Raw genomic sequence first — 14,514 nt, 5'->3', positions numbered from 1 at the left:
CACAACTTCGTGTTATAGGGGTGTTTTTTTCTTTCATGATTATCTCGCAAGTTTGATGACCGATTAAGCTCAAACTCTTACAGGTTTGTTATTTTATGCATAATGTTTAGATAAAGCAACTGTGAAGGCTACTCTTTGACAATTACCAATAGTGTCTACGGCCTTTAAATAATTTAAATAAGCATTTTTAATAAGTTGGCAAATATCTAGCGATAACCCAACATTTACTTAAAGAGTATGCCATATGCCTAGGGCCCAATTTCATTGAGCTGCTTAAGCACAACAAAATTATGCTTACCTGAATAAAGTTACCAGCCAAAGTACAATGTCAAATGTTCATTTTGTAACTGGTATTCTGCTATTTTTGCTTCGCTGAAAGGTGTTTAGCATAATTCTCTGATTAAGCAGCTCTAAGAAAGTTGGCCCCTGTCAAAAGGGCCATGTTTAGTTGAGATACTATGCATTATTGTCAGTCATCTGGCATTATTTTTTTCAAAGTATTCTTTGTAGTAAATTTCTCCAAAGTTGAAGTTCGTGAACTTCTCTATAATCATGGTATTCCCCCTCACTGAGATTGAAACGAAATTGGGAAGTTCCAATTTTCTTTTTTGCTTTTAGTAATTATATTATGTGTAATAATTTAAATCTCTTTTATTATTTTCATGCTTTGCTATATGGATAACCATGTGGTAAAATTTGGAGACACTGGTCAAAAATGTCATTTAATTGTATTTTGCTTATTGGTGGGTTTTGTGGTTACAAAAACCAACTGCAATTGGTGTACAGTATTACAGCGTAATAGTGGAATAAATTATAATGAGGAAACAAAAATACTTTCATCTGTTTATTTCTTCTTTTTAATTGTCATCAGTTACTTGTTAAATTTGCATCAATTTCATCACAATGATCCCCTAAAGTCTGACTTTGTGAAGTTTTTCCCCACTCTTTATCAATTTTTTTTGTTAGGTCTTAATTACTCAAGATAAGAAATCAGTGGAAAAACACCAATAATAAACAGTGTTAGCTGTAACAATCACCCCCCCCCCCCATCCCTCAGTTGCCTCGATAGTCTTGTAGAATTTCTCATTCTCTTGAAAATATTTTTATATAGAAAAACAAAATGAACATCCCCTGTCAACTGTAAACAAGGTTCTGGGGCGGGGGGGGGGGAATCTCATGTCGATGGACTGTTTCGTTGGCCCCCTTTCTTACATAAAGATGTTAATCGTCTTAGATTCTGAACCCAATCACTGCAGCACTTCTCAGGAAGAGTGCGCGAAGCCCTCAAGCCCTCTGATTGGTCACTCCACGTCGGTCACTGCTCATCGCATGCGCGCGCATCCATTTGTAGCGGGCCGAGTGCACAATTCAAAGATGGAGGACAGCAGAGAAGTGCGTGATTTTCACACGTGGGTACAGGAAAATGGTCCGGAAAAGCAGTATTTTTGCGACAAAATAATGCGTGAGTATTTCATTTTTTATCATTGACACCCATAGAAACTATTGTGAGGTGGACAGATTTAAAAGAGCACGCTTTCGTTTTTTTTTTTACAAAAATGGTTCGGCTTTTTCACGGCTTTTTCTCTTTCATTATGGCGACCATCATGCATTGCGAGTATTTGGGCTATGTGCCAAACCAAAGTGGGCGTAAACATCTTGTGAGGAGGGGGGTGTATTGTGTTGTCATTTCCAGCGCTATTTATTTAACAAATTATTTTAATCAGTCAATACCCTCTAGTATTAGTTGAATGATGATGGGCCCTTGTGGCTTTGTTTTTTTCTAACTTGTTGCCAAAATCCTATTTATTTATTTTCTTAAAAATAAAAAATATGTTTAGCGTTTGTTTTCTTGTTACATTTTTGATTGCAAAGTTTGAATTGTAGGTCCTGCTACAACTTTTTCATTGTTTCTTTTCTTATTTAATTACAATTTAACATTTTTTTTTTGAAAGGTTTTGCATCTTGCCTACCACCACTTTTTCATTAGTTTTGGAAATTAAAGTTTTATTTTAGTACAAATTTGTGAAAAAGAAGTGGATAGCAGAATACAGAAAGATTTTTTTTAAATTTTGTTATTATTTTATTTTAATGTTTGCATTAACCTCTATTAAGGCAGTGGACACTATTGGTAATTGTCAAAGACTAGCCTTCACAGTTGGTGTATCTCAACATATGCATAAAATAACAAACCTGTAAAAATTTGAGCTCAATTGGTCATCGTACTTGCGAGATAATAATGAAAGAAAAAAAAAACCCTTGTCACAATACTCTATGGTCACACGAAGTTGTGTGCGTTTAGATGGTGTTGATTTCGAGACCTCAAGTTCTAAACTTGAGGTTTAAAAATCAAATTCGTGGAAAATTACTCCTTTCTCGAAAACTATGGCACTTCAGAGGGAGCCGTTTCCCACAATGTTTTATACCATCAACCTCTCCCCATTACTCGTCACCAAGAAAGGTTTTATGCTATCAATTATTTTGAGTAATTACCAATTGTGTCCACTGCCTTTAATTAATTTATTAATGTCAACACCACAAGGTCCCATTGGTTGCCTGTATTTGCAGTTTTTTAGTTTTTAATTCTGCGCAGTCTCCTCTATTTCATTCAACAGAACTTTTAAAGGCAGTGGACACTATTGGTAATTGTCAAAGACTAGCCTTCAGTTGGTGTATCTCAACAAATGCATAAAATAACAAACCTGTGAAAATTTGAGCTCAATCGGTCATCGAAGTTGCGAGATAATAATGAAAGAAAAACAACCCTTGAGCCGTTTCTCACAATGTTTTATACCATCAACCTCTCCCCATTACTCGTCACCAAGAAAGGTTTTATGCCAATAATTATTTTGAGTAATTACCAATAGTGTCCACTGCCTTTAAAACAAATAAAAAAATTATTTTCACAAGTTCCTTTTTTATTTATTTTTTATTATTGACTTCTTAAAACAAAACAGACTCAACTTAACTGGGCCCAATTTCATAAAGCCTGTAAGCACAGAACTTGCTTAGTGTGAAATTTCTTTCTTGATAAAAACAGGATAACAAACCAAATTTTCAGGATTTTCAGAATAAGCAAGCAACAGGTGAATACCAGTATAAACAAGCAATGTGCTACAAATGGAAATTTGGTTGGTAATCCTGTTTTTATCAAGGAAAATTTCATGCTAAGCAAATTTGTGGGCTTAGGCCAAATAAAAAAAAATACCAGTTGATCATCCCCGCCCGCATCCTTTTTTGGGGCCGCATCTTTTTTTTTACTATTTACTATTTTTTTCGATTTTTGTAAAAAAAAAAAAAAAAGGGTTTTCTTTTTTTTCCTTTTAGTCCATCTTTTCAAAAGGACTGGCCTAGGAGCTTTTCCCGAATCTAACGTGATGCTCTCAAACGCTTGTAAACGCCTGTTTCATAAAACAATATTAGTGAATGCCTACCAGCAAACCTTTTTAGTGTTATCCGACCCTGTTAGTGTTAACACAGGTCCTCATGCAACTAATAGGTATAAATAAGTTTGCGGTTGGTTCAAACTAAATAATTGGTGGCCTGTTTAATTTGAAAGACTTAGTGGCCATCTTGAAAAAAAATAGTAAATAGTAAGGCCCTCTACTCCTTTTTTTTGGAAAAATCCGGACGATCAACTGGTATTTTTTGTTGTTTGGCCTTACAGGCTTTATGAAATTTGGCCCTGGCTCTTCGCTCTAACTAAAACAAAAAGTTGTTTTGTTTTACACATACTAACACAGCTCATTCAAAAACATGCAAATATAATTATTTTTTATACGACTTGCTCAGTCAATGGTTTCTTCCCTGCCTTTTCAGGCGGAGTAAAAAAGAAATTTGTTCAGCGTCCCCGCCCGCTTTCTTCTAAGAGGCCGTCCCTCTTTTTTTTTGTATGCACATTTTTTTTTTATGAATAAAGGGTTATTTTAAACGATCTCAGCTAAATTAATCTGAATGTCTCGTCCAAAATGTTTCATTTTTGTAGTGTGTGTTTGAGCAGTAGAAAAAAAACATATTTGACATTTTAAAAATAATGGTAGTCATCTTAAAATAAAAAGCCCCTCCTTTTTTTGAGAAACCCGGACGTTAAACATGTTGCCCTTTTTACTCGGCCTTACCTCTGTGGACCCCAGTTGAATAACCCTATTGAAGCCTTGCTTCTGGGCCCCATTTTCATAGAGAGCGCTCTAACGCACAAAAAGTAGCCAAGCATCCAACGAAATTATGCTTACCAGAATAAGTACTGGTAGCCAAAATACCATGCTCTATTGTGGACCATGCCATTTCATTCAAAAATGAGAACACATACTACTAAATCTATTGATTCACGCTAATACTATCAACCTCAATGTTGGAAGAATTTAGTACAAAAGCTAAACCAAATACTATTTGGTAAAACACACAGACAAACAATTTTCCTCCATGCGTTTCAGCCTTTTATTAATTTAAGACTTGGTACAGAAGCTATCTGTTGATAATAGAGGCATTTATTTTCATTTTTTAAGGTATGGTGTGATTATTTTCAACCACTTTTCGTAGCTTTGTTTTCCTGTCGGACGACAGTTAAGTTGAGAAAACGTGTGTGCACAACTTTCCACGTAAACAAACCTTCACTGATACGCAAACAGTGTTTTCAAATTTTTGTTGATCTCTCTTATTTTTCCAACCTGAAAGCTTGAATTTTGTGAGACAAAACAAAGCAACTGTGAAAATCATCCAAAAGATAATTTCATTCTCTACAAAATAAACTCAACTTGGAACACAAGAAAATAATCACACCGACAGTTATCCAACGATTTCTGGATCGATTGACCTTTCCTGCGCACTAAGGAGCATGTGACATTATGTTTAATGTTGCGTGCGTGCTAAAGGGTTAATGTGAAATCTACCCAAGTCATACAACATTGTTCTGCATGTCAGTATTAATTAAAAGGCACTCATGCAATTACGAGTTTTGTTGTCATTTCTTTTTTCATCTACAGAAGAACTCCATACAGAGATTGTCAGATCATCAATCAAGATGATGTCAATCACACCAAGCAGAGGTGTCTCAACCTATCAATGTACACTGAGCAGCGATGTCTCGATCAATCAATGTTGAAGCCTCGATGAGTCGCCAGCAATCTGTATTGACTACTCACTCAACGTCATGATCACCAGGTACGATTTTACAGCACTGTTTCTGTGTAGAACCAACTGTATTGGACAATTTCTGTAGACACCTAGGGTTCTCCACAGAGTGACATTTTGTCTGGGCTCTCACCATACCAGCTCGATCATCAAATTGTGCAATTTATTCTTACACGATCCACATATTGCACTAAATATTTGCAAACCCTTTCAGCACAAAACAAAACCCATGGTCTCAAACTAAAATCCCACTTTGTGCACGATCGCCCTATAGATTCTACTCTGAATAAAAGTAAAGACTTGCACCCAGGTATTTTTTTTATTATCCTGCTCTCAGAGTTCAGCAGTCTTGCCTTTTATCGCGCACTGTTTGTTTAAACATCCATGGAATTGCCAGCTTCATCAGGCCCCTGATTGGCAATGTAAAATCTCTCATGCTAGAGCACGGTTTACTCAAAATTGAGTCTTGGTCATATGGTTCTAATCATTGTCTAAAAATGTATTAGTTATTAACCTTCTGACACAGAGAAATATGCAGGCGAAATGCGTTACAAGATCTGAAGATACCTGACGCTGTACACTATATATATATCACACATCGATCTATGATTAATGCTGGTGTGTGACTTTAAGGCGCATTAAAATGGTGGTTTGTGTTCATATTATAGTAAACTTCAACATTTTTAAACAGACCCAATTGGTATTTTGAGAGTTTTGGACGGGCGGATACACCGTATGTGGAGAACCCTGACTCTATGAGTAGTTTACTCACTGAATATTTAAATTTGTACTTATTCCTACATCTTTTGTCTTCTACAGGTGAACTAATGCAGACAAAGTGTCAGGTCTTCAATCATGGTGGCTACCCATCACACTGAGCAGAGATGTCTCAATCTATCAATGTTGAAGCATCGCAGAGTCAACAGCAATCTATGACGGCTCACATCTAAAGGTACGATATGTACGATTGAAATTGGACCATGAGTAATGTTTTTAGCATGGCAGCTTTAGGCCGAATTGGTCTTGAACATGTTGAAAGAGCACAACAATTTTCCTTTGGTAAGAATTTAAGTTTATATTGGAACCTTCGTGCAGAGGGCACCACAGCACAAGCACAGGGCATCAAGGCAATTGCTGCATGTGGATGCTTCGGTTTACTTCAAGGCCTGCAGCTTACTATGTGGAAATAAGTACTTAGTCTTCAGAACAATCCCCTTTGTGAGTGAATTTTCTCCACCCAAAATATGAGTTACGTACACATTCTCAGTGTCAAGGTCGAGTAAAATATTGAGTCCAAGTTTGAGTCTTTTGCTGTTGTGATTCTAACGTGCCATGAGCAAGCCGTCCAGTGCATTGGACTCAAGCCATGGTGTTTCTGATCAATAGAGTATAGGTTCGAATCCCGGTCATGATACTTGTTTCCTTAAAGGCAGTGGACACTATTGGTAATTACTCAAAATAATTATTATCATAAAACCTTATGAGAGAGAAGTTGATGGTATAAAACATTGAGAGAGACGGCTCCCTCTGAAGTGCCATAGTTTTCAAAAGTAAGAAATTTTCCAAAAATCCGATTTCGAATCCTCAGATTTAGAACTTGAGATCTCGAAATCAACCATCTAAACGCACAGGACAAGGGTGTTTTTTTTCTTTCATTATTATCTCGCAAGTTCGATGATGGATTGAGCTCAAATTTTCACAGGTTTGTTATTTTATGCATATTTATGTTGAGATACACCAACTGTGAAGGCTAGTCTTTGACAATTACCAATACTGTACACTGCCTTTAAGCATGACACTTACTGAACCGATATTGCTTCGTCCTTAGGATGCGACGTAAATCAAATGGTGTCATGTTGTAATGCAAAGGACTCAGTAACACCGAAGAGAAGGGGTGTTTATGGTAGTGGTTGCCAAGTGTGCAGCAGCGCCTTGTGGAATCCTCATATGAAGGGTTCTCAATAATTCAGTTCATGCAAAAACTTCGAAAAAAAAACATTGTAGAAGTATTAATAAGCACTTTAAACACGTTGTCTTGGATCGGGCCAGTTAGTCTATGAAATGCAACTCTACAAGGGACATTGTTCCGCATGGCTGTATTCAAAGTGCACAAACTAGGCGTTGAGTTTCATTCTCGTTCCCTCTTTTTTCATCTGCAGATCAAGTGAGCCAAGTCTCTGTTCGTCAAACTGAGCAGAGGAAATGTCTCCAAGCGGTCGTTATTGAAGCCCTTGAGACCAACCAGCAAGCTGCTTTGACAACTCAGTCAGCCACTTCTGTACAGGTACGACACAAAGTTAATATTGGTAATAACAATGTGTGAATCATATTTCTCACAGGCTCACTGTTCACCAAAAGATAAATACGCCCCACGGCAAAAATCGCATTTGTACTATTTTCCAACGTGCTTATAGAAAGCTAATTAAACTTTAAAATTTAGCTACAAGAATAAAACCGTCATCTTCCAATAAAATAGAACTTTCATTTGTTTTCCATAATCAAGTATGGAAAGGTTTGCGGTAACACCATGTAATGACTACCTCTAAATGAGTTGGGTGGTTCTAAAAAAGAACTGTTGGTTTCAACTCGACGTTTCGATCAGTATGCTCTGATCGTCTTCTAGAGACGAACTACATAGTAAAGTGACCTAATATTTAACTTTAAGTGATTTGGGGTTGAAAAATACAAAGTTTATTTAAGCACGACTTGATCCCGTGACTTCCAGGTTAATTTGCTAGACTCTTGTCTTGAGCTGTCTAGCCCGAATGTTTGCTGAACGTAAAATGCTTTGCTCTTAAATGTCTTTACATGATTGTTTGTATGTTCAACTTTTCTTCCCTTCTTTCATCTATTCAGATCAACTAATCCAGACAGAGAGTGTCAAACCAATAAACACCTTATAGCAGGTAAGCCTATACATAATTATACATTTTCGACAGTGTAAGGTATACACATAATGATGTTTATGAGTGTAATGGTGCGAATATGTTCATGAGTTGCAAGATGGAATGTTCTATTCAACGAGGCAGAGCCGAGTTGAATGGAACATTCCAGCTTTCAACAAATGAAATGAAAATGAAAATATTTGCACTATTGCACGAATGAAAAACATTCATTATTGGTTTTATCATTTTTACGTTTTAATTTTGATTGGAAGATACAACTTTCAAAACAAACAAAGCGTAGACCTAATTGTGAAATTACACCCGTTTCTTTTTGGGTCGGCCTGTTGGATTCAACAGTCACAATGTGCGTTCTGTACAGCTATTTTGAGACACGCAGAAGCCGAATGCTAGTAATTTTACTAATATGTCTTGCAGTAACACTGCTGCGTTACCAAACACACGCACACGCAGTGATGTTTTTACTCAGCTTTTTCGTTCCATCTGAAAAGTACTATTGTACGCTGCAGCGTGCAATAGTACTTTTCTGATGGGACGAAAAAGCACGGTGAGTGCAATGGTACTTATATTTTCTATCACGTGACGTACAATTCTCCAATCAAATGGCAAGGATCTGCTTGGGTGTTATATAATAAAGCTTGCTAATATCAGGAAAAGTTTTAACTTATTTTAAATCACTGTCGTGTACCTCCAACTACTCAGACCCCTTGCAAATTGTTTTTAAATTTAGGCCCAAATTTGATCAAACTGCTGGAATTGCGGCCCCTTGCATTCTTTTAGCCCAAATTGGCTAAAACTGCTTGACTTACCTCTTGTGATTCTTTAAACTTAAGGCTAAAATTTGCTTTAACTGCTAGACTTGCCCTTGTGATTTATTTTGCAGTTTTAGGCTCAAATTTGAAAAAGAAATGCTGGACTGATACTCCTTGTGATTTTACAAATTGTTGCCCAAATTTGACATAACAGCTGGACTTGCCCCTTATGGTGCGTTTAATTATGAATACACATGTCACATGTTTTCATTTCAGTATTAAGTGATCATCACAAGTGGTTAATCTTTTTTTGTCCTTTTTTTTTGTCTTCCACAGATCAAAATCCAGACATAGAGTCTCACATCTCACAAGGAGTCACCGTCATCACTGGTAGAGATGCACAACCATTGGTATCTTTTTCGTAGTTACTTGTATATTATAGGGATATAGGTAGAATTAAGTTAGAATTATATTGAGATATGGTTGGAAAATCGCTCACACTTATTGCTGTTTGGTGAATCGCCCACACTTGTTGTTGTGTGGTGAATTGCTGACACTCTTTGTTATGTGGTGAATTGCTCACACTTTTGCTGTGTGGTGAATTGCTTACACTTTTGCTGTGTAGTGAATCGCTCACACTTTTTGTTATGTGGTGAACCGCTCACACTTTCTGTAGTGTGGTGAATCACTCACACTTTTTGTTGTGTGGTGAATTGCTCACACTTTTTGTTATGTGGTGAACCGCTCACACTTTCTGTAGTGTGGTGAATCACTCGCACTTTTTGTTGTGTGGTGAATTGCTCACACTTTTTGTTATGTGGTGAACTGCTCACACTTTCTGTAGTGTGGTGAATCACTCACACTTTTTGTTGTGTGGTGAATTGCTCACACTTTTTGTTGTTTGGTGAATCGCTCACACTTTTTGTACTGTGGGGAATCGCTCACACTTTTTGTTGTGTGGTGAATCACTCACACTTTTTGTTGTGTGGTGAATCACTCACATTTTTTGTTGTGTGGTGAATTGCTCACACTTTTTGTTATGTGGTGAACCGCTCAAACTTTCTGTAGTGTGGTGAAGCGCTCACACTTCTGTAGTGTGGTGAATCGCTCACACTTTTTGTTGTGTGGGGAATCGCTCACACTTTTTGTTGTGTGGTGAATCGCTCACACTTTCTGTAGTGTGGTGAATCGCTCACACTTTTTGTAGTGTGGTGAATCGCTCACACTTTTTGTTGTGTGGTGAATTGCTCACACTTTTTGTTGTTTGATGAATCGCTGACACTTTTTGTTGTTTGGTGAATCGCCCACACTTTTTGTTGTGTGGTGAATCGCTCACACTTTTTGTTGTTTGGTGAAGCGCTGACACTTTTTGTTGTGTGGTGAATTGCTGACACATTTTGTTGTGTGGAGAATTGCTCACACTTTTTGCTGTGTGGTGAATCACTCACACTTTTTGCTGTGTGGTGAATCGCTCATACTTCCCTCTATGTGATTATCCATACTTCCCTTGTGTGGTCAATCATCGAACTCACAAATTGAAACGTTGTCAAAGAAATGTTTCTCTCACTGATCTATCTCATTCAATTAGGTCATTCCAGTTTAGGCGTGTGCTGATGTATGGAGTTTGACACACTTGGTTGCCATATAGTGGAGCCGGATGGGAATTTTTCCCCAAGAGGGTATTAGATAGGCGGGGTTTTGCCCATCTCATACATCAGCAATAGCAGCCATGCAAGATCTGATTTTTATGGTTTTGGTTTTCTTAACCATTGAAAAATATATAAAAAAAAACAGTAAAATATCTTGCTGTGCCTGAATTTCTGGAAATGTCAATTCTTTGATCAAAATACAGACTTGCATGCCTGAAATAGGAGACATGTTAGTGTCTCAGTTCTTAGAAGTCAAACAAAATTTGACTTAATGTTTACTGTTTATTTTTAAGTTAGTTAAATATTTTTGTAAATTAGTCAATGTTTCAGTGTGTGACACACTTCCTTTGTGTAGCAAATAACTGACACTCCCTTGTGTTACTCACACTTCCTCTGTGTAGCGAGTAACTGACACATTACTCTGAGTTGCTCACACTTCCCTTGTGTTACTCTGAGTTGCTCGCACTTCCTTTGTGTAATGAGTATCTGACACTCTCCCTTGTGTTACTCCGAGTTGCTCACACTTCCCTTGTGTTACTCTGAGTTACTCACACTTCCTTTGTGTAATGAGTATCGGACATCACTCTCCTTGTGTTACTCTGAGTTGCTCACACTTCCCTTGTGTTGCTCTGAGTTGCTCACACTTCCTTTGTGTAGCTATCTAGTAACTGACACTTTCCCATAAATGTTATTCTGAGTTACTTGCGCTTCCTTTGTGTAGCGAGTAACTGACACTTTTCCTTGTGTTACTCTTAGTTACTCACACTTCCTTTGTGAAGCGGGTAACTGACACTCTCCCATGTGTTACTCACACTTCCTTTGTGTAGCGAGTAACTGACACTTTTCCTTGTGTTACTCTTAGTTACTCACACTTCCTTTGTGAAGCGGGTAACTGACACTCTCCCATGTGTTACTCACACTTCCTTTGTGTAGCGAGTAACTGACACTCTCCCATGTGTTACTCACACTTTGTGTAGCGAGTAACTGACACTCTCCCATGTGTTACTCACACTTCCTTTGTGTAGCGAGTAACTGACACTCTCCCATGTGTTACTCACACTTCCTTTGTGTAGCGAGTAACTGACACTTTCCCTTGTGTTACTCTGAGTTACTCACACTTCCTTTGTGTAATGAGTATCGGACACTTTCTTTTGTGTTACTCTGAGTTGCTCACACTTCCCTTGTGTAATGAGTAACTGACACACACCCTTGTGTTACTCTGAGTTGCTCACACTTCCTCCGGTAGTGAGTAAGTGACACTTTCCCTTGTATTGTCATCCACTTTTACCTACTCTGACTTGTGTTTAGGTTTATACACACTTCCCCCTGTGTGCTTAAATTACTTAATTTTAAACTTTAGTTTGTTAAGATCATTCAAAAATATATGATTCAGAATCGTACATGCCAAATTCACCAAAGAAATCTTTAAAAATCAAAGAAAAGCTTCCCTTGCAGATAATCAGGGCACTCTCTGATCGTCTTTTTGGGAAACAGTTTAACCAGTCAGAGAGCACTTTGATTGTAACTGTTAAAAGAAATTTTAAACAAAATCTTCGCAGAACTTTATAATGTGTGTAAATGATACCTTCCCATGCAGATAATCAGGGCACTCTGATTGTCTTTTTGGGAGTTTTTACTAGTGAGAAGGCACTCTGATTAAAACTGTTGCGTGAAATATTTAACAAAGGCTTGCAAAACTTTTTGAAAAATACAGTTGTTTATTTTGACAGCTTAAAATATCATATAGACTAAATTGTATTCTGAATCATATGTCTTTGTATTATTTAAGTTAAATGTACGAGTTGCTCCTACCAAAAAATGAGACCATTCAAAAGAGTGAAACTGTCAGAAAGTTAATGACTTTTCTTGCAAGCGAAGCCATTAACTTTGTTTCATTTACCAAACATCAAAACAAAACTATGGAAATCTCAGTATCTTGCAGAGATATGGAAATTTCTATTAAAAAGAATTAAAAAATTCATTACTTTTGTTAATAAAATTTAAGGTTTTTAAAAGTTTTTTTATGAAAGACATTTGGAAAATATTTTAGAGCTTGGAAAATAGCGTAAATTGTTAATACAGTTTCCTCATTTTTCTGTTAAATGTTTTTTTTTTTTTTTTTTTTTTCCCCCAAGAGTTAAAACATGGACTCATTGTGTAGGAGCAACCCATTTACTGTATGTTAGGGCCTCATCCAAACCCTCTGAAAAACTCGCAGAGTTGTGCAAACACCTGTGCCTGTTGGTGGACCCCCTCGGCTGCCTGGAACAAGTGTTGGTCCTGCGGGCCTGGGTGCAATGGAGGGTATGTTCTTTGTTCACTGAAATTCAATTTGATGCACGACTAGTGTTCTCCTTCGCTGGTGTAATGCCTTACAAAATTTGACGAGCTAGAGCGAGCATTTTTGGAAGCATGCGTTTGTACTAGGGCCTGAGCTGGAAGGTAGTGGTTGGTCCCTAAAAAGTTCTGGTCGGCAAGATCTCTCAAGACGTCGGGATGAGGGCCCCTTATTATTTAGCCTTTTGTTGGTCACGTCATTCTTTTGTTTTTGAGTAAACAGGTTTGCACTGGGGATCCTTCGTGATCATCAAAGGTGCCTTGAGATGTCTTCCCTTGAGCCAATGGAATCTGGACTTGGTGGATGGCGAGGACTTTTATTCAGTTGATGATATGATGGCTGGAGAAACATGTTTTGCTTGGTCATGCCACTTTACATCAAAATATCTAGTAAGAACACCAATTTTATTGCCTTTTGATACCAAAGATGACATTGGATTCCTATAATTTATAGTTGTTTTGTATTGGTTGGTTTTAGAAGAGGTCAAAGGTCAGGTCTATGTCAATGTTCTTGGGGTCTGGTCATGGTCAAGGGCAAATCACTGCAGGAGATCAAATTTTAAATTTTCAAAACATCATTCAAACTGAAAGTATAAATAAAAATGTATACTTCTCTAAAATCGTGGAACATTCCCACAAAAGGCTTAAGAACTAAATGCTTAAAAGCATTTTATTTATTTTTTACAGACTTCTTGAAAAAAAAAAAGGAATCTTAAATATATTTTGTTTTTACTTTACTCGAACTCACTAGAAACAGCAATACAGAAGGTTGATTATAAAAAATTAAACTTCTCTAAAAAGCTCTTAACATTAATTATACTAGAACATAAAATAGAAACTCAGCAGCTCAAAATCTCATCTCATCTAATGGTTTGGCCATTCCACATAAATATTCAAGGCACACTGCCAACATTCAATCTGTAAAAGCTTATTATTTTTTTTCCTGTTGTATACTCGATCTCCATTTTTGTGTCAAGAGTCATTAATTGGTCGAGTCTAGATTCCAATTCATGTAAGAAAGTTCAATTTTATCATTCAAAGTTTAAGTACCCATTCCCACCATTGGTGTATTCTCTGCACTTTCACCTGTGTTTTGAATTACCCATACTTCCCCTGGTGTCCTGTATTCTCTATACTTCCACATGCATGGTGAATTACCCATAATTCCCTGGTGTGGTTTATTCTTCACACTTTCACCTGTGTTTTGAATTACCCATACTTCCCTGGTGTCGTGTATTCTCTACACTTCCACATGCATGGTGAATTACCCATATCTCCCTGGTGTGGTTAACCTCACACTTTTACTTGTGTGATGAATTACCCATACTTCCCTGGTGTCGTGTATTCTCTACACTTCCACATGCATGGTGAATTACCCATATCTCCCTGGTGTGGTTTATTCTTCACACTTTTACTTGTGTGATGAATTACCCATACTCCCCCTGGTGTTGCGTATTCTCTGCACTTTCACCTGTGTTTTGAATTACCCATACTTCCCCTAGTGTTGCGTGTTCTCTGCACTTTCACCTGTGTTTTGAATTACCCATACTTCCCCTAGTGTTGTGTAATCTCTACACTTTCACCTGTATTTTGAATTACCCATACTTCCCCTGGTGTGGCGTATTCACTACACTTTCATGTGTTGAATTACCCATACTTCCCCTAGTGTCCTGTATTCTCTATACTTCCACATGCATGGTGAATTACCCATAATTCCCTGGTGTGGTTTATTCTTCACACTTTCAC

At 37.3% G+C, this 14,514-nt stretch overlaps 1 long non-coding RNA gene across 1 annotated transcript; it reads left to right on the top strand.

The window, feature by feature from the left end:
* Positions 1 to 1,379: 1,379 nt before the first annotated feature.
* On the top strand, positions 1,380 to 9,370 carry LOC117304906. Its single transcript, XR_004520628.1, has 6 exons — positions 1,380 to 1,462; positions 4,980 to 5,157; positions 5,947 to 6,079; positions 7,287 to 7,411; positions 7,984 to 8,033; positions 9,119 to 9,370. It is a non-coding gene; the product is annotated as an uncharacterized LOC117304906 (long non-coding RNA).
* Positions 9,371 to 14,514: the final 5,144 nt, after the last annotated feature.

Source organism: Asterias rubens, chromosome 21 (assembly GCF_902459465.1).
Source record: "Asterias rubens chromosome 21, eAstRub1.3, whole genome shotgun sequence".
Classification (NCBI taxonomy): Eukaryota; Metazoa; Echinodermata; class Asteroidea; order Forcipulatida; family Asteriidae; genus Asterias; species Asterias rubens.
The sequence above is the reverse complement of the archived record's forward strand: the minus strand, read 5'-3'. Positions and strand labels throughout refer to the sequence as shown.